At 39.4% G+C, this 21579-nt stretch overlaps 1 protein-coding gene across 7 annotated transcripts in view; it reads right to left on the reverse strand.

Annotated features, from left to right (window-relative positions):
- Window positions 1-21579, reverse strand: part of mib1 (MIB E3 ubiquitin protein ligase 1) — an 87789-nt gene that overhangs the window by 31219 nt on the left and 34991 nt on the right. The window lies entirely within an intron of this gene.

Consider the following 21579-nt stretch of genomic DNA (forward strand, 5'->3'; position numbering starts at 1 on the left):
ATAAATGTGTGTGCTGTGCCATTGGAGTGGTAGCTTTTTTCTTCATGTTTTCGTAAGCCATGTCAAGCACCAGATCACAAATAACAGCCTAACACCTGTACTAATGCCGAAAAAAGAAAGAAAGAAAAAGAGCAATGGCTGAAATGAGAGTAATTGGAACAATTAAGAATAATCAAGAGGGAAAGTGGATCTGCATCTCAGAATTTCTGCTGAGTGAAGAGGAGTTTGTTATTAAGTGCAGCTTTCATAAAGCCCTCTTTAAAGTGACTTCCTGCCAACTTGCTCTTTATTGGACATATGGCTGTGCAACTGTAATAAAACCCATTAGCATTAAAAGTGTGGTCAATAACTGAATTTTTACACTGGTTGTTACTGATGACTCGGATATAGTAAATCATTTAGTGAAAATGTTTGAAGAAGGTATTGCACAGCATTACAAACCATAATCGCTTACTTTTACAGATATGTCTGTCTCACGCAGTCAACGAGGGACCCAACGGCACAGTAATATCCATGACCTAATTATCTATACTGTTACTTGTGGCATACTGATTAAAAAAAGATGGTATTTAAAAGTGAAATCTATATTTCACTTACACTATGCATATATGCTTTGCTGCACATTGAGTGTCAAGAAACATTCAATTGAAAATACCTCAAATAAGTCCTCCAGTGATCTTAAAAGCATAATAAATACTAATTCATGTAAGCACAATTGATTTAAAGTCGCCCTTCTAATCTTGTTTATATGTCTATGTGGTGTTTTTAATATGCTTTAACACAAACCAAATGCAAATTCTTAAGTCAACACCAATGCTGAGTATTTCCTCTTTAAAACTGCAGTAAACCAAAGACAGTCTCAAAAATGCAGTTTGAAATCGCTGGTGTTTCTGACGTCACAAACTATCTTGTAACCAATCACGTCAACTTGTGATCGTCAACGAGTGAATCTCTGAGCATATTCATAGAACAGCGTAAAATAAATGAGGCAAGGGTGTAGAATTACATTCAAGCTATTTTAAGGCATGACGAATTTCTTTCAAGGAAAGAACATTTAAATGTGTAATTTTGGTGATCAAAGATGAGTTCTAAGGCATATAATGATTGACTACAGGGGGACTTTAAACATTTTTCTGTATTTTCTAGATTGGAGGAAAGTCATTTGACAACGAGTTAACGCTGATAATTATTTTCCATGTGTAATGATGGAAAATTCTTCGATTGGTGGCTGACTCACTTATGGGAGAGAGGAAGACATCTGTGTTATAAATCTTAAGCTTTAAATCCCCAAACTGTTTACTAGAGGTGGGAAAATTCAATCCAACAAAGTAGCTGAGCTGATTTTCAAGTTCTCAGACACAAGCAGAAAAGAAACACTAGACTAACAAGCCAGCAGACACATGTCTGATAAGTTTGTATCAAGGATACAGTTGGGTGTACTTGCATTCAGATGCCCATTAACAGCAGTATGATGCATTGATGAAAGGTTGATTTAATGATCCACATTGGGGTTCTATTTACAGCTTGCTCATGCATTACAGTCAGAAAATGCATTTATAATACATGTTTGGGTCTTGCCAAGGAAAGAGTATTAATTCGCCTTTGGCTAAGCCCCGCCCCCCTTAGTTACTGTTGCTACGTCCGACAAACAAACTTCATCTGGGCTCTGGTATCAACATGGCTTATGCTGTGACAGCTCTTCCTGCTGAAATTTTATCAAACTTTTATAAAGCAGCAAATAAAAGTGTCCGATAGAAGTAGGCAAAAGCGGCTGCAATATACGTTCGAAGGCTATATTCACGACATACAGGTGAAACGCAAGGAACAACAATATCCAATATCCAAGAGGCAAAAGCATACCGGTCACAGTCAAAAAATTAACCACCGCGTATCCTACTAATCGAGACGGAGGCTGGGACTAACAATATCAAGGAGCAACACTGTTCGTGCAAAGCTGGGTAGGTCTCTATTCACTTCTATAATCGTTATTACAAAGCAAACGGACTACGCGAGAATAACGTTGTATTATTAGCAGCGTGTGCTAGACGACACTTGTCAGGATTTGACCGGTTTTGGGAAGGGAAAAAAACGCACACCCCCCTCCAACCTCTCTGGGAAACGCGTATCTGTGTTACAAATGCCCCAGGCACAACGTTTAACCATATTTTTGATAAAACTACGACGGTAATAGCCTGCCAAGACCAAAAATATGAGACGCCTGTGTTAAAGTCAATGGAGCGCTGTGAAAAAGTGTTGCACGTCTGTGGGAGCTCGTTCTTGGTCAATCTACATTCTAGGGTGTGGCTTAGCCAAAGGCGAATAGTATAAGCAAGGAGTCGGCAGTATGACCAAAACCTTACATCACAGTATGAATGATTTTATATTACTGGAACTGTATTTAGCAAAATGGTCATTTGTAATGGAAATGCAACCTCAAATGAATAAAAAATATCTAATAAAATTCAAATGATAGATTTTTGTAGATCAATGCAAAAAAGTGTTATGTACAAGTAAGTCATCTTTAAAGTGGATGCTGGATAAAATACCATGCATAGAAACTATTTCTTTCTGGACATAGAAAGTGGAGATAATGGCTGAATCATGAGGCCATCAATGCTCAACTTCTCCATCATTATCTTACCTGCTGGTTTGAGTTAAGTAGATACAGTGACCTCCAAGTGACCATATGGGTTTCTATGGCAACCATGTATGAATTATTCAACACTTGAGCATGGGTCAGTTATTAACATGGGTCAGTATGCAAACTGTAAATGTAAACATTACTTATGCAGTTCAGTTTGGATCACAGTTTAGGTGAAGTTTTTTCAATTTGTGCTTCAATAAATGTTGATTCATTAATGGGAGGGATTTGAAGCAATTGAAGGTGAGCTGAATATCTAGTGTTGTCTACAAAAGGGGCATCGTAAAAAGATAAATCCTTGTGGAACTGGGCTATAAGCTACTGTTAGAAATACATTTGTTCTTGTTGCAATAGCATTTACAAAGCAAACAAAAACTACATTCATATTTAAATGCTCTAAAATGTCACACTCTTCTTTGATAAGCATGACAAAGTCAAATTAATTTAAGTATTATTAGTGCTTGACTTGATATCATTGCTACTCATGATATCATCCACATTCATTACGACACTTACTACGACAACTATTGGCTCAGAATCACAACTTGGCCAACCCACAAAAAAAGAACAAGCACTTTAATTGGGCAAAAGGCAGTTTGGCTTGTGTCAGTTTGTCCTTGGACAGAGTCTGCTTTGATTGATTACAGTCCTTTACCCCAGTTGAGGTGGACATACGCATGTGGGGGAAAGGTTGAAATGTGCATTGTCCAAATAGTTTTCCGTTCTTTGGTTGCAATGACACGGGTAGAACATCTTGTTGGTGATTTGTGGAAATGTGAAATATAAGATTTAGAAATTTGGAAACCCACCCAGACATTTTAAGGTATTAATATGGGACAGCTAGCTAGCTAGCCAGCCACCACTCTTGATTTATTAAGATGAAAGAACACAAATGATGCAGTCTTCTGTTACACTGTCAACTGAATTAGGTTGAATAGCTGTCAGCTGTTAAATTTAACTACACAATTAGATAATACCAATTGCTTCATTTTGTTCAGTCTGTGCTGTAAAAAGGTCGCATTAGCAATTAAAGAAGAAAAAAAACACTTAAGCAAAACATGGTCAGGTCAAAGTGTCGGAATAATTTTTGGTTCCAAATTTTTATAAATTTTACTGGTAGTCCACTTTATGAAGAATTTTTGGGTATAATATATCACGGTTTACTTTATTTTGCTATCCTCACTTAAATGAACTAGTGTCCTGCACTCACTAGTAAATATATATATAAAAAAATGATATCTCATGTCTGAATAATTTTTGGTTTGACTGTAGGTAGTTTCTGCTGTTTTCCGCTATAATATGAAGAGTTTGGTTCCAAAACGCAATAAATCCATTTAGATTAATTTGAGTAAAAGTGTGTTTTCTTTACCAAGAAAGTGGAAAAATGAAAACCACTATTTTCTGTTTCAAACTTTCACATAGCATTTGTAGGTCATAATAAAAAAAAAAAATAAAAAAAAAAAAAAAATCCAGGTTTTGATTTTCAAAGATTTATTATAAAAACTTTTTTAAAATTTTATTTAGGATTATTTTTTCCCCCAAAATGCAATAAATCAATTTTTTTTAAAAAAAATCAAAATGCAATTAATCCATTGAATCAATATAAAAGTTTTTTTTTATATTGAAACTGTTGAAAATACACAACAACGTAAGTTTATTAGTATAATATTTTTATTAAGAACTGTAAAGAAGATTGAAAACATTTTTCCTCCTCCCGAGTGCCTCATCTTCTTAATCTCCTCACGTAAATGATTCGATTTCGATGCCTTACGTTTCTTACCCACCGCAGAAACAACCACAGGTTCATCAATGCCGTCAAAATTATTCATTTTTTTTGTTTGTTTGTTGATCGAAAAGTACAAAATAGATAAGAAAAACTAGGAAGCCGGGTGTATTTAAGGCGCTGCCGTTACTGTTTACATTGCGTGGAATGGTGCGTTGTGATTGGTTGAGAGCGGATATATATCGCATTCTGCAGAGAAGGGATATCGCATTTTACTTGAAATTAAACATTGACTTTTCAATACCAACCAGATACAATACTGATTTTTGTAGTAACTATTTTTTTTAGAAATGGCGTTTATCGCGTTTTGGAACCAAACTCTTCATATCTAGACTATCTGTGTTTACGGATGTGACGTAACCACGCAAAAAACGAAAGAAAGAAGCGAAAATAAGCATCTGTTCGTCCGAAGCATTGCTAATGAGGCTATTAGCTCCAACAAATAGATTTTCTTTTGTACTTGCTCAATTGATTCACCTAAAAAAAATGTACATTTCAGATTAAAATAACTGGTATCGGACTGGTAACTCTGTTTGCAATATTCTCAGACCCAATGTTGCTCATACTGTGCTGTTTCTCTACTGTTGGGTCTTACAGTAATTGTGGAGGGGGGTTTGGCGCTGAGCTGTGAGATCAGAGTCGAGCAGTGGTACAGCCGCAGTGGGGCTGAGTGGAACAATGGTGAGGAGCTGAGAGACCGGCTGCCACAGGCTTCCCCCCGACAGCACTCAGGTCGGCCCTCCATAAATCACTTTTATGCCGTCTGCTGCTCAGCAGCTTTACCCACTCCATGATGGAATGCTTAAAGGACTGAGGACCGAGGGAGAGGCTGGAGGATAGTGTTTTAAGTACACTGAATACGGAAGGCGTGTTTAGGCAGAAGCACAAGATGATACAGCGAAGTGAAGGTGTCTTTGATCCTGAACGATTAAAACCAAATGTTTTGACTCATCCACCTACCTTTTAGTTGATGTACAATGCCAAATAAGAAATCAAACAGATCCGTTGTTGGTAATCAGTCGCATTTAGACTTAAGAGCTGTGCCAAAATGAATCAGACAAATAACATTAGAAAAGTAATTTGTCTTTTTGTGCAGACTCCAAGGCCCATAGTAATTAAAAGCCCTGCTTAACTCAATACTTATCACCATTCAGCCTGTCAGGTAATAGTGTGATTGATGAGATCTCTTGTTACAGAGGTCCCCGATCTCAGCACTTCTGGGACAGCTTTCAAAACTACAGAGAATTACCCATGGGTGGTGCATTCGGTCAAAACACTGACCGTCAGAGTGAAGCTGAGTCAAAGTTCTCAGATCGTGGCTGGAAATCTTAACTGTGCCGCATTTGCAGTGAACTATAGCAAATGTAAGCACACATCAACAATTCCAGTATGGCTCTATACATTCGATTTGAATGGGTTTAACAAAAAAGGCTCAATTTTCTCAATTATAAATGTAATTTTTGAATACACAAAATGAATAAAAAAATTTTATACTGTACCTCATGATGTGGTGAAGTCTATTTACCTCTAGCATTTAAAATGACTGACTTTAGTTCAGCAACTTATTTAGGCCACCTTTCCTAAACAAATAGACTTAACTAGGTGAAAATATGAGCAATACATTTTATGAGATTCACTCAATCAATTAATCAATCTACATTTTCACAACCACTTGAACTGTAATCCAGAAGGTTGAACCAGTATCTCTACAATGGACACAGGCACAGCAGTATTTCCGCCACTGTTCAATGTAGAACAATTTGTCTTAAACTGCAGATGAGAAGTAGAATACAAGAAGTCATCAATTAGTGGCCCTGCTTTCTCTGATCGATAACCTATTCAACTATATTTTCACAATTTATGACTGAAAGGAGGAAACTAGATGGTACACATTGATACAGTATATGCATAGTATGCTTCCTCTATCCCAGAGTAAGTGGAATTTAACTCAAGAGACTATTGACTTGAAAAACGGCTGACTAGACCAATAGATCACCTCACTGATGGAGGCATTAGGCCTAGGTATTCATCCTTATGTTTGTCACTGCAAAGCTTATCAACTTCTCACTATTGAAACTTAGGGTGTGCTTACACGACAACGATATGCTTAAAACGTTTCTCCTACAGACGACACCATTGTCAAAACAATATAAAAATGGATAAAAAACAATCAGTGGATAAAATTCGATATCACAGGAGTAAAACCCTAAACTTTTGCTGTGTTCCCTTTATTTTACTGACGACTGCTTCTCAAATCTCGGAGTTCGATGGAGGATTCGCAAACCGCTTGCACTTGAAAGATGGTGTTCAAAATACTTTGTTTTGAGTTTTATATTGAGTAGGTCTCCTGCTAACTGGTTAACTCACATTATTATTATTATTATTATCATTATGTCTTACTGAAATACTTCTGCTAATCAGTTGTGGGCCACTATTAACTGTGTATTAATGCAGATCGTCTATCGTTCTCACTACTTTGAGGAGAGATTAAGCATGGAGCACGATTTGTTTTTACCAATGTTTATGTTACATCAGTCATTCACGCTAGAGCTCAGCTAATGTATACATTGCATACATGCACTGTAATTGATACGGTTTCCACGTGTTCACCGCAACATATCAGAAAAATACTCGGTAAATAAATTAGTGCAAGTAAAATAATCGGTTTGTTGATGGACATGCACTTGTTAATGCTGATGGTGGGGAATTACAGTTGCAACATCTCATAAATGTACCTCAAACTGAGTAGTGTATCACTGAGAAACATCCTGCTCGAGTTGTCCTTGCGATGGAGGTTCTGATTGAATAACTAGTTACTATGTTTAGTTTACGGTGTCTGGCCAATCACTGAGCTGTCTGGCCAATCACAGCAGAGTAGCTTGCGGAAAGGAGGGATTTAGAGAGATTGATTCATCTGACGAGTCGTTTGAGAATCATTGAAAATGTGGTGATGTGCAAAGGTATATTATGAGGAAATTGAAGTAGAGGGCTGCATTGGGATTGAGTCAACGCAAATCTCGCGGGAGCGGGCGGCTTGAACTTTGCTGCGGCTATAAAAATTTTTTTTTTTAAATCGCGGTAGCCTAAGCGTTTTAGATGTCCCCGATAGCCTAGCCAGACTACCATTCATCTTCCTGATCAGTGCGTCAGAATACATGCAGTCCAGGGAAACGAAACAAACAACCCTATGAATCTCTTTAATAATAGCAATACAAACACATGTTTTTTCCTGCGGGACGGGAGAAGACACAAAATCAATGCATCTCTATTATTGTGCGGGAATAAATTCTCAGAGTTTTGCGGGTGCGGGCAGGAGTGGACATACATATTGCGGGAGCGGGCGGGAGTGTAACACATACGTTGCGGGAGCGGGCGGCAATGGTCAGAAATTCGGCGGGCGCGGGCGGGATGGTAAATGGTAAATGGAGCCCGCGCAGGGCTCTACTTTGATGCATGTAAACCTGTTGTAGGAGACTCCAAAACAACATCAGGAAACTTTAAAATAGCATAATAGGGGCTCTTTAAGCTAAAACTCCCCTATTCTATTTTTTTTTTTTTTTTTGACATTTCAATGGGGTGACTTTCTTTGAAGATTAATTTTTTTGAGGTCCCAGCTTTTGGGTGATGTTTTTAAATTTTCTTGAATTTGTAGTTCCCTAGCTGCAAGCAGTCCCATGAACTATAAATTTTGTCTTTTTCAATTGTGCTGTTTGGCTGAGGGTTCGGCCTCAAGCTGATGTATTACTCAGAGTGCATTACACCTGGCAAATAGTCAATTTCCATAACACCCATAAATACAGACAGCATTTGAATGCCAATACGTCAGACTGTGAATTAATTGAATAGTATTTCATAATTTAAAAAAAGACTTGATTAAGAAAATGTTCTGCAAGCATTATACAATCTTGAGGATTGACTATTATTATTTTTTTACTTTTTATCCAGAGATACGTTTTTAGTGATTTACTGAAATGTTAAAAACTCTTATCCTCAAAGACTTGCCCAACACTGCTGTAAGCTATGGAAGGTGGGAGAGGAGAAGCCTCAGGACAATTTACAGCTAACGATTTAAATTATTTAACAGAGACATCACACTAAATAATGGGAAATCCTGGCATGTCCCAGAACCAAGTTAAATCTTATGCTCAATACAAGTTGGAAAGCTGCAGATAAGCTAGTGTCCTTTTAAAACGCTGTAACAGGTTTGATCCAAATTACACTAGTACTCTATAGACTTTTCATAAACATAACATATCTTATCTCACACCGAACTGCGTATGTTACTAAGTATAGTGTCGAGGAGAGGCAAGATCTACCATATGCAGCATGTTCCGGCACTATTTAAAAGAGAACCGAGAGTACGAAGTGTTTAGATGGAGAGAGTAAGGGGAGGAGAGGCTGGGTGTTAGAAAAGCAGGGGAGGGGAAAGGAGTGAGGGAAACATAAGTGGAACCATGAGAGACCACTTTATTTGGTGCTACTAAAAATAACACAGCGAATAGCAGGCCAGCAAAGCCGTGCTGCGCTAACGCAGGCTAGCTACTTGCCTTACTGAATGCACAATCGATAGGTGGAACGCTGGACGGGATACTTCCCAGAGCTTGTAGGGGGACAGCTGCCTCAGTGCGAGGAGGGGGGTTATTTTTTGCACTGGTTGACTAAATATGGTCACAGGGAGATGAACAAGACACTAAAGAGGAGCTGGTTTTCAAACTCTTCCCATGGTAAAAAGTGCTAATGATTTCGAGGTGCAAAAGCTGGCTCCTTTTGTGACTAGTGGCTCTTCGTTCACTTTCAAGAACATCATGGAGAGCTTCTGAAAGCAACATAATCACCTCTAGTCACCTTAGATAAGGTTTACTAAGAAAAGGGTAAAAATGGTTTAGAATAAAAAAAGCTATCTGCAAGCTTCAGAGAGGCGACGATCTGCATACTTGGTGGATTGTTGACGTACATTTGTTTCCAAATTAGAACAGCTACTTTTCCACTTTATAAATTTGCTTATGAAATGAAAAAAAGGAAATATAGAAGGCAGTGGCTTGTGTATAAAACTGCCGTTTCAAAATGTAGAGCAGGAATAAACTAGCCAAAACACTAAAGCGCTAGAGAGAGCTCCAGCAGTCATGCACATCTTCACAGAATTCACTGAGAATGCACATGCTAGAGATGGGAGGGAGGAGGGGGTGAAAGTGCTGCAGTTTTTTTTCTGTCCGTTTTTAGAGCAGCAACGACAGCTCCTCGTGTCAGCATGATGTCTATCCCTGCCTAAATGTAAGCCGTGAGTATGCTTTCTTCACCCGGCTCCACCCCTCCCGCTTTACCACTCTTGTTTCTTCTCCACAACACACATTCAGTACACCCCCCCTTCCCCCCCTCCCTCCCCAACCCCCTGTCAGAGAAGCTGAATCAGCGAGTCAGGCATGCGATGGCTGCAGCAGCTGGAGAACTCTGGAGGTCATTATGGCTCTTCACACACAGAAGAGAAGAAAGAGGGAGGAGCAGAGAGAAGAGGAAACTGAGCTGACAGGTAATATATGCTCCATGTGCCTTCCTCCCTCCGGACGGGAGTTCGCCCCCCATGCCGGCTGGTCCGCACTGGCGTCTCTGCTTTTTCTTCTCCGTTTCGGATGCACTGGGGGTTAAGCGCGTGGCCGGTCAGCCGTGGTCGGTGAGAGGGAGTGGAATTTACAGCTCTGCAGCAGCAAGAGGAAAAACTACTTCTCTGGGAACACCACACATAGCAGGAAACGTAAGTGCTACCCCCCCTTCACAAGCAAAACGGCAGGGATGTGTGAAACAGCCCGACAGACAGGTGTAGGTGGAACGGGGGGAAAGTTGCTGTCCTCTGCATGGATTTGCTTGCTTTGCTTGCTAGAATACTGTCACTTGCTCACTCGTTTGCTCTCGTGCCCTACCTCACTCTCTCCGTGTCTCTTGCTTTTCTAGTGCTGGTCAGGCTGCTGCAGCACAGCACTCTCTGGTTCATTACCTCCTCGTGGCTGCAGCACGGAAGACATCGAAAAGACGAACTCAGTAACCGAAACTTACTGCTCGTGAAACATGCAGCATTTATCTTGGATCTTTTCACTCTGAGGCACTTTCGTATGGAATACGACTGTCGGGATGGTTACACACTTCGCCAACACTCATTTTTCAACTGGTCAGCTCAAATTACTGGAACAACGTTTGGTGATTCAAGACTTCTGTAACTACAGGGGGACAGGTGTACGCCAGCCATGAAGGGACATTGGTGTCACGGTGAGACGCGAGTTTCAGGCCAGGTGGGGAGTGAATCGGATTGATGAAAAAAACAGATGTGCTGGCATATTAATTCTTCGGGGAGGGCTGCTGATATGTGTGTCAGTGAGTGAACCCACAACACCAAGGGTAGTAACCCAATTTCTCTCTGCATGCTTTCCAATCATTAGGCAGGGGCAGGGCTGTAGTGCTGCAGTGCCATCTCCCCCTCTCAACACACTCATCCCTAAATCTTTACTAACACTGTGGCGCCACAAGAGTCCAGCCATACCTCGCCATCATATCTAACCCCGTCAAGCACCAAACTCACCCAGGATTTCCACCCCTGCTCAGAATAGCCTGTCTAAGTGTTCTGTTATATTTCCACCCATGCGCCTCTCCTTTTGGCCTGGTATTGGATAGGCTCCTGAGAGGAGGGGGATGAGACAGGGCGGTGTTGACTTGTGGAATGTGTGGAGCTGGAGCAAAGATTCATTAGAGAGCTACTGAACATTTCATGCTGCCATGCAAACAGTTATTGATCTCTAGCACATAGCATTAGATCTCTGGAGAAGCTTCTAGAACAAACAGACCCAGGTCAACTCAGGGGGAAAAAGGTATGGAGGGTGGTCGGGGGGTTGCAGGAAAGAAAAGAAGAGGTTAAAAAGAGAAGAAAAGGGAAAAAAGAATCAGCACACTAGTTCCAAATCACTATTGCTGAGTGGGCATTAGCTCTTGCATGTGACCTCTGGCCTGGTCTGTGTGGCTAAAGCCCAAATCCTGCTCACAATAGCTTCCTGTTCCACTTGGATCAACCTCATTTTTGGACCTCAGCAACCAGTCTGACATACAACTGAGAATGTGGTTAAAGAACGGACAACCAGACGGAAACAGGCAGAAAGGAGATACATACTGTGTTGAGGACACTGTTACATTAGAAATGCAACTTTTTAAAAATGTCCTTTGAACTTTCATGGACAACAAAAGAAAAATCCAGGCTACAAGGATGGAAGAGGACAAGTTACCTCATTTTTCAACAACACCGTTTTACCAATTACAGAAAAAGACTAAACTTTTTTCCCAAAAGAAACCTATGGCACTGTTCTTTTCCAACTTCCCTACGGATACCCCACACTCTCAGAGGGCAGCCAAGGTCAACAGAAGATACAATACTGTGAGAACCCCAATATGTGTAATGCATACTGGTAACACAGTGTTGGGATGGGGCAAAAGAAAGCATGACCTAAAGAAACTGTGAGAGTGACGTTATGTATAATGCTAATCCACTACATTCTGCAGAATGGTTAAATCTACCGACGGTGATTAACTATGCTTTTGGTTTTAATAAGGGCTGCGCTAACCAAACATCAAATCAGACAAGGTAAGGAAACTCAGCTGTGTCGGGGGCTGCCTACTTGGTGTACATACTTCTTTATGTGCCCATATGAACATATAACAGCTATGGAATGTAAAGAAGTATGTATTCTTGGTCAGGCACTGATCCTCAGTTTATAAACTTTGCATCACTGAATTTTGGTACATGGAGACAGTGTGATGAATTTTGTAACTGGGGTGCAGAAACTTACAACAGCAGTGGATTCTGAGAGAAGTCGCTGCTCTTTTAGTGACTTCACCAGCAATCCACACCAACCCCTCCCTAATTCAGCAATTGACATGCTAGATAGTTCATTCTGGCATGCTGCAGGTAGACAAACATTAAAATAATGGATTGTAGGGCCCACTTTCTTGGTGACGGAATGAGTTTAATCACTGCAACCTTAAAGATCCAATGACGGCCTGAGACATCGCCATAGGAACAGGAGCTCCTTTCATTATTGGAGTTTGCGGCATTTTAGGCTTTGAATTGTGGCCAGCTACAACCAAGATCCAGTACTGCAGGATCGGCATACGCCAGAACCATTTATACCAAAATAGTTTCAAACTTGTCTAGAGAGGGTAAGTTTGCGACAACTTCACTTTTTTGAATCTTGAAAATGTAATCTTGCTACAAGGAAGCTGCTGAGGTAACAGTTCCATAAAGGTGAGCAGCGCTCGGCTATTAAAAGGAAGCTTCTCTCACATTGCGGGATAGTACGGTGGTCTGTTTCACCCTGCCACCCGTTCCTGCCCCTATTGTTCATGTTTGCTAGGCTTGCCAAATGCTTTGCTGGACCACAGAGTAGTCAGATTAGAGCATGGAAAGTGACAATGCAGGATCAGAGGGGGTCTGCCTGTCAGCTGATTCCAATTGTCCTTTACAAAATGTGGACGGAGGCCTTCAGAAGAGGACATCCAAGCATGTTCTCTTTCATTTGTTGGTCTATTGGTGTGCAGCAGGTTACAATAGCAACCACTGCGAACAGTAGAATGAATGTCCGAGTAGAACAAATGCATTACACAATGCTGAACTTTAAAGCTGATCAACAGGTGATGAAAACAGTTGTGTGAGGGGATAAGCTAATCAAGGACAGTTGAGCTTAAGGGTTCGAATGCTTCAAACCTACTCCAAGCATTTGGCAGTGCACCAGGTCATCTATCTGTTGAGGTAATATTTGATTCGTGGTGATGACTAAGGTCAGAGCGCACCTGCAGTTTCTTGTCCGATAAACACTTCCGTTTTAAACCTCCCACTCAATCACGTTACAGGCCAGGAAAAATGTAATTGACGCATTGTGTGCAAAGATACAGTAAGGGTTTTTGGTCATGACTGGAGCCTGGGAGAGCTTGTGGCCCATTTTTCTGAATGTCAGACACTCCCGTCTGTCCTCTGTAGGGCTGTGCTCTTTCCATTTTTGTGCACCGCTTGCTGTATGGTTCGCTCCTGTCAGTCGTATGGCTGTGTTCCCTCTTTCTCGCCCTCAACCCCAGCCTGAGTGACACCCACAGCAGATGCTGACATTATCAAATGTTCAGCTGCTATCTCTGGCTTTTGCCCTCTTATGGCCAGTGTATTTAGGGGCCGAACTTTGTCCAGAGTGCCGCAAGCAAGTGTCTGTGTAATGCAGGGAGGGGGATCTGTGGAGTAAAATAGCACTTTACTGCCCCCGGTTTAATGAGCGCCATATTGAGCAGCAATGACCCCTTGCTTACACTCTCAGATGGCCACCTGCTAAGGAGCTAAACTGTGTGTTATAAAACAACGCTTTGGCTTGAGCTCACTGTGCGTCACCGAATTGTCTGGTGGAGTTGCTTCTGCCTCGGATTGTGACTGACATGTGGTACAAATATCTGTGTTAGTCATTTCAGCATTACCACACGAGCAGTCTCAGAGGCGCTCCCACCGCAAATTAGCCCGGTAATGTAGCCGAGTATGACTGAATCTTTTTAAATTTTAGAAAGTGACAACTACAAAAAGCAGCACATGCTGACATCTGAATCGCCCAAGCGACACTCTGCCCTCGGCAGGCTTAATCCATCAGCAGCTGTTATTGCTACAAGACTCGTGGACACTCGATTTGAGTGCACCATGATGGATTATTATCTTTTTCACTGAGCACAATTCTCTCTCTTTTTAATAACGATAAAGAAAACCTCTGGAGTGCAGTGAAATGTATTATTGGATAAGTATAGAGAAACAGTCTGAAATGAGCCCACGCGACATTGCTTGTCATGTTTCACAAAGTTTAACTGCTAAAGGTTATAAAACAGGGTCACATAAGCTGATTCTTATCAGTCTCATTAACAGCAAACCACAATGCTTTGCTAAAGCTGGTAAAATGGAACCAAATCACCTCTTCAATGGATTTGGTCCCCTTCAACCAGCTGTAGCTATGCTTTGATGACAACATGAATTGTTTCTATCCTGCCTTTTTTTGCTTCCGCAGGAAACCGAGACGATATAGTTCAATTTCAGTGAAAAAGTTTCTTTTAATAAACGTTAATACTATGTATTGTGACTGCCTTTTCTACAAGCTGAACATTTCTTTCAAGGTTTTTTTTTTTTTTTAATAAATAAAATTATACAAGCATTGGTTTTACAAGTTTGTGTTTTTAAAGAGTGGGTTCAAATATGAATGCGTCATTCACCATTAGAGAGCAGGCAAAGACAAGATATGAAAAGAAGGTACTGTGACGCAATGGGGGTGTAAAGTTGGGCTAAGCAGAGGACTGAAATCCACATAAGAAAAGAAAGTCAAGGGAGTGGGGAGGAGAGCAGTTGCAGCACATGCTCACTGCGACACATGCGGGAACGGTCGCCCTGAGTGCTTCTCGGTAACCCTTCTCTGCCTGCAGACGGGAGTGGGGATGAAAACCAGATGATTCTAAGTGTGGGGGGTTGTACACACAAATCATATACAGAGAGAGTCCACCAATTATGGCCCCCTGGCACACTGACGCAGCGCAGGCATGCGGTGTGAACCTCCCTCTCCTCTGCATCAGAGCAGCATCCTTCCCTCAGTCACATGGATGGCAACGCTGCATCATAATTTCACCCATAATTACGCTGATCTGCCACCATGTCATGCTGAACCTGCTCTGCACCTCCATCCATATCCATACAGAGGTAGTTAAGAGATAAAACATTTTTTTTCTTCTTCAAGATTTTAGGTTCATATTTATATGTAATGATGTATGTTTTAAGTGCTGTAACTGGTCACTATTTCTTGCAGGATTTTTAAAATCACACTTTTATTCTTATATTAATCCTTAATCCCGAGTGAGACAAATGAAATGAGCTCATAAAAGGGTCAATGACAAAAAAATAAATAAGTGGGCACAATAAAGAAAAGGTGAATTCAGTTCATGTTGGTTTCCCGTTTTTAAAAAACGATTCTACCATTTTTAATAAAAGTTCAATTTAAAGATGCTAAAAATGTGGTGTACCTAAAAAACACTTTCAAAAATGTTTTTAGATATACAGTATATTTTTCAAAAAGTATATGAATGATTAATTCACATCTATAAATGAGTTGCACTAGGGATGGGCAATATGACCAAAATCTTATATCACAATAGGAGTAATTTTATTTCACGACAACATTTTTTATTTATTATATCACAATAGTTATTTTTGCTTTGATAGCATTGAAATATAATTCTTTTCACCATTTTCAATATCATCAGCTTACTTTTAACAAGTAAACCGTGATAAAGAAAGAGCTAAGAAACCAACTACAATAGTCAAGTCAAGTCACACTTATTTATAGTATATAGCGCTTTTTACAATACAGATTGTTTCAAAGCAGCTTTACAGAGATAACAGGAAAATAATGCAACAAAGATTGTTTCCAGAAGAAAATAGCGTCACAGTCAAGCTTAAGTAAGTTCAGTGATGTTTCATTTTTGCTGTAAAAAGTTATTAATTTAGTTCATTAATATATATATATAGCCGCTCTGGAGAAAACCGTGATGTCATCGTCCAGCTCAGTTCAGTTCTCATATAATGGTGTCAATGCAGGCAGATCAATACTATTGTTGAATATTAAATTTAATGTCCCCAACTAAGCAAGCCAAAAGCCAGAGGCAACAAAGGTGAAAAAGGCGAATAGAACAAAGACACAAATGAAATAGACCTACTTGAAAACCTTCAAGCACTAGAAATAATGCATAAAATGTATAATCAAATGTATAAAAAAAACAATGTATAGACTTTACAGTTTAAATTAAATATACATTTTTTCTTATTAAAGTGATTCCTTCAAGAGCAGTGAGAGATTTTCTCTCTTTTGATGTTGTTTGATTAGCATTAATAAATGACAGCAGGTAAATTTGGATCCTGTCACTTTAAGACCGACTGCACGGAGTACTCATGCATTTACGTTCACTTAAGACATAAATGACTCTGTTTACTTGCAAATACATGGTCACTTTGAAACATAGGTATGTGTATTTCACCGCTCAAGCCCAATTAGGTGGCAAAATCACTCGGATCAGTTCTCACGTGGTCTATGAGCAGTGGTTTCATGTCACGCGTCTCTCGGACAGCGCTGAGAAACAGTCTCTCAGAGAGCGTGCATATACTGAAATGAGTTCTTTTTCGCTGCTAATTGAGCGTCAACGGTTTAATATTCACCTGTTTTTAATCCGCAATGCTTAAAAACGCATGCAAACAATAAGCTTTCGTGACCATGCAAGCACAGCACTGTCACATGAGCATAACCGCGATAGAGACGATAGTCCAAAATTTATACCGGTTAATCGTGTCTACCGATATAAGTCGCACCATGACGGTTTATAAATGACCTTGCGGTGTCATTTTTTCAAATTTAAGCAAGTAAAGCAGTTTTTGTCCCTAAAATAATAATAATACAAGATTATGCCTTAAACTACTTTCTCAAGAATTTTATTCTCAGGCATGTGGTCAGAAAAGGACAAAAATGGAAGGAAAACACAAACCTAATAATAATAATAATAATTATTAATTTTATTTTTGAGAACAACAGTGAAATTACAATACTAATATTTATGTCCGTCTTAATTTCTTTGCTTTGAAACATTAAAGCACAGAGCTTTTATTGTGGTGGAAAACCACAGGGCAGGGCTGCTTAATTATGGTTAAAAATCTGTTATTTTGGTCAATATTGTAATCATGATTATTTACCACTATTAGGGGAGGGCAATATGACCAAAATCATACGAGTAACTTTTTCACAATATCAAGATCAGTCAGTAATCAGTACAATTAAATTCAAGTCATTCTATGTACGTATGGCATTTTTAATTTATTTTTGAATAATAAAAAAATCCCTGCCATTGACCCAAAAACTGCATGTATAATAACTATTAGGAAAAATAAATTTGACTTTTAAGTAAATATTGCAGTCAGAAAAATAAAAATAAATTTTTTTTTGTTAACTACCACAAGACGAAAAAGACCAACTCTGACCCAGGTCTCTATAAATAAATTCAATGATTGGCTCAAAATGTTACCATTACTTCATTTTTACAAAAAAGTAAACGGTAATGCACCTGACAATATGGATCTACAGCAGAGGCGCAAACAGCCTATAATAATCTGTGCTGATCATTGGCTTTCATATTCTACATATTCTCTACAGACATATAAAACACCTCATTGACCAATCATTTTTATTAGTGCCAAATCCTGTTCCTATCACACCGGGCTCCACTGGCAGCATTAGATGGGACTATTGGCTAAGCCTCGAACTAAGCAGCTGTAATAGAGGCAGCATTTGAGGGTGGGACTCCACGTGGCGGTGAACAACCAGGTTGGCCCGTTTGTACAGTAGTAATAGGGGCTTATGCAGTGGCTGCCTCTGGATGGGCTGTTTGCGGACAGTGTTATGAGTCATGGGCTATTAACTGTACTGTTTACAGTGCTGGAGCACAACTGCCTTCCAGCAGCCATCCAGAGAGCCACTGAGACGAGCCAGTCCTGCTCTCATCCTGGGACTGTCATAAACACACGAGGAGGAGGAAAATACAAACTAATTTATGAGCACTTACGACAACCCTAGGGTGCAAACTCACAATGTATAGATATGGGGATTATTCGATGAATATTCAATAAGAATTGAAATAAAAAAAATACTACATAGAAAAAGCCATAACCAACCAGTGGTTTAATGTTTCACAGAGTTATGGTAACTGTCGAAGTAGTGCGAATTTAAAGAATCAAGTGCACATACCAAGACGGTGTGTGACAGTCCAACAAGTTTGTCTAATTCGTCTGTATTAGGGCTGTCAGTTAAACGCGTTATTAACGGCGTTAACGCAAACCCATTTTAACGCGATAAATTTTTTTATTGCGCGATTAACAGTCTTTTTAGCCATGCAAACTTTGTTTTTTTTCACATGCTTTTGCAACCGGACGCGGCATGCGCGGCGCTATGAAACCCATTCATTTCAATGGCTTGCGCCGCACAAGGACGTTTCGTTGCTTCGTCGACCAAAGCACAAGAGCAGCAGCGCACACCACGGTCAAAATTCAAAATAGTTCAACTTTTGCCGTTGTGACGATTACCAGCGCGGCCAATAGAAACGTTTTGGCATCCAAAAAGTTTTGAAAACTGGCGTAGCGCCGCGCATTCCGCGTCCTTTCTGAAAGCACCGGATCTAGCTAGACCGGAAACACACTTGTTGCGAGCCGGCCAAATAGTAGGTTAAAGTTACGTTTTGAGTGGGTGACGAGCGCGAGACGCCGAAATGGATGCCAATAAGATTCTGAATGGAAAGTTTACTTTTAAAAAGTTGCCAAATGGTTCCATTGACAAGACCAAAGTGATCTGTGTGTTTTGTCGTTGTGAACTGAGCTTTCATCATCGCAGCACGTCCAGTCTGAAACACCACTTGATGGCCAAGCACACACACACAAACACACACACACACACACACACAGCTGATGCAAATTCTCCGCTCCCTCGTCAATATCAGGACCTCGTCAGTATTTCTTTCACCTTTTATTGAGGGCCAGTGTTACATTGTGTGAGAGATTATTTGCTCCAAGTGAAAATGTTTTAGTGTGAAATTGAACACAATATTGTCAATGTTGTTTTCAATAAAAAACATTTGCACAAAGCAAGCCGATCCACTTTTTCATGTTGATAAGAGCATTAAAATTAGAAAAAAATAATGGGACAAAAATAGACATTTAGAATAGATAAAAATGTGCGATTAATCACGAGTTAACTATGACATTAATGCGATTAATCGCGATTAAATATTTTAATCGTTTGACAGCACTAGTCTGGATGTTTAAAATTCCTTTTTTTTTTTTAAGATTATGACTGTACTTTACTTTTCACCCAGCCATCATTGAAGCCCACCGAGGCTAAAACAATTGAGAAAGCAGCGATGGATGTACATCAGTGTGTTAAAGACTTTAGGAGAACATGCAAGGATGAAAAAGAGTTCTGTGATTAAATTCAACAGCTGGTTAAAATGGTGCAAGAGGACACAGGCTGCTACCTACTGGTTTTAAATATTCACCGGGTTACTTAAAATATTAACCGGAATATTATGAAAGAGTGGACAATACTGCATTGCAGGATAAAAAAAAATAGCGTCTCATGTAAGAATTGTCTTTTGAATTTGTTAAAATTATGAGTATTATTATTATTGCTACATGTACAAATGTCTCCAATTAGACAAGCCCTAAGAAATGCATGTGGATTAAATTAAGAAAATGTAATGTTTTAAAGCAGAGTGCAAGTAAAAGTCTTCAGACCTAGTAAATGCATGCGTAGGTCTATTCTCCAGGGTTGGACTAGAAGTAGCTTCGGCACAAGAAAGAGTGCTGAGAAGAAGACCGCAGCGGCGCGAGCTCATGCAAGAAATACAAATAAATGGTGAGCTGGAGGAGAGCTATATATCTCTAGGACTTTCGGATGGTGAAGGGACAGGTTCTGCTCCTAAGCAAGGCTCTACTGTACAAGCGAGCCATAAATACCGACCCGGGGCAGTTCTTCATCCGCACGGTCAATAAAAAAGGATCCCCGTGTTGCCATTGGGAGATTGAAGTCAAGATTGATCATTTCACTGAGGGATTTGTAACTTGAACTGTACAACAATTTTGCACTGCACAAAGGTGCACCAAATCAATCCTTTATTAATAAAGGGCTCTGTATTATTACTATAATACTATATACACTGAGCATCTGTGATACTTTGTATATATAAAGTCTTATTACTAGATTAGATGCTTCACAATCATATTTTTTAAATGGTTATTTATATCATTTTCTTTAGTGTATCAATAGGAAATCTTACTTTTAGGTTTACAAACAATCCATTTGCAAATATTGTAATAATCCAGATTTTTATTTCAACTTGGATTCCTACGAACAGAAAGTTTGGCCCAGACAAGAGATCTGATCTCACAGAGTCACATGAAGAGACAGAAGCAATTGAGTTGTCTAAATCCATAAAAGAACTGTGGCAAATTCTCCAAGAAGCTTGCAAACGGTAGAATAATCTAATGTTGTAGGACGTTCATACAAAAATATCACTGGATTATTACAATTAGGGCTGTCACCGATGATTATTTTGGCAATCGAGTAACCAGTCGATTATTTTGACGATTAATCGGATCATTTTTTATGTGGTAATTAAAAAAATAGACCTAAGTGAACGATAACCATTAAAATGACTTAAATACATAGGTATAATAACCCTGAGGCAATAATAAATGGTTCAGATAAAGTATCAAAAGCATGTAATCATGGTTTTATTGAACAACACTGTTAAAATACATAATGTAATATACATTATATAAACAATCAACTTATGTACATTACATATTATAACCAATGCTAGCAGAGGGCGCAAGCGGTTTGTTGTTGTTACACTTTACAGCATGATCAAATCCTTGTTTAATATTGGCCAAACAACATTTAATTCAAACATCCACTTAATATTTGGCACTTCTTCACAATAGAAATGCTACAGCCAGCCACTGTAATTTCTTAACCATGAACATCAAAACATGCAAACTCAGAGGGAGGGTTTAAACTTTTTTTTTTTAAATATGCGAACTGTTGTTCATCGTGATTTGTGCCACTTCCGGTATTTTGCCGGTTAATTGATAAGGTTAAATTACAATGGAGGATTTTTTCTTTTTAATCGAGGAATTGTGACAGCCCTAATTAGAATATTTGCAGAAGGAATGTTTAAAAATCGAAATGTTTGGCACACTAAAGCATAAGATATAAATAACCATCTTAAAGGGATAGTTCACTTTGAAATTAATTTTTGGTACGTTTTAGCTTACTTCAAGGGCATCCAAGATGTAGGTGTCTTTGTTTCCGCAGTAGTTTCAATTTTGATATTTTAAGGTCAAACCGTTCTTGTCTGTCAGTCATATAATGCAGGTCTATGGTCACCACCTCAAAGAGCATGCACAGAGAAGTCCAAATTAAACATGATTTAATGACTCGTAAATGTAAGTACACATTGATGGCCTAAGACACGAAACGAGCGGTTTGTGTGAGAAAACGAACAGTATTTATATCGTTTTTAC

The sequence above is a fragment of the Rhinichthys klamathensis genome, unplaced genomic scaffold (assembly GCF_029890125.1).
Source record: "Rhinichthys klamathensis goyatoka isolate OS25496 unplaced genomic scaffold, OSU_Roscu_1.1 h1tg000011l_1, whole genome shotgun sequence".
NCBI classification, from domain to species: domain Eukaryota; kingdom Metazoa; phylum Chordata; class Actinopteri; order Cypriniformes; family Leuciscidae; genus Rhinichthys; species Rhinichthys klamathensis.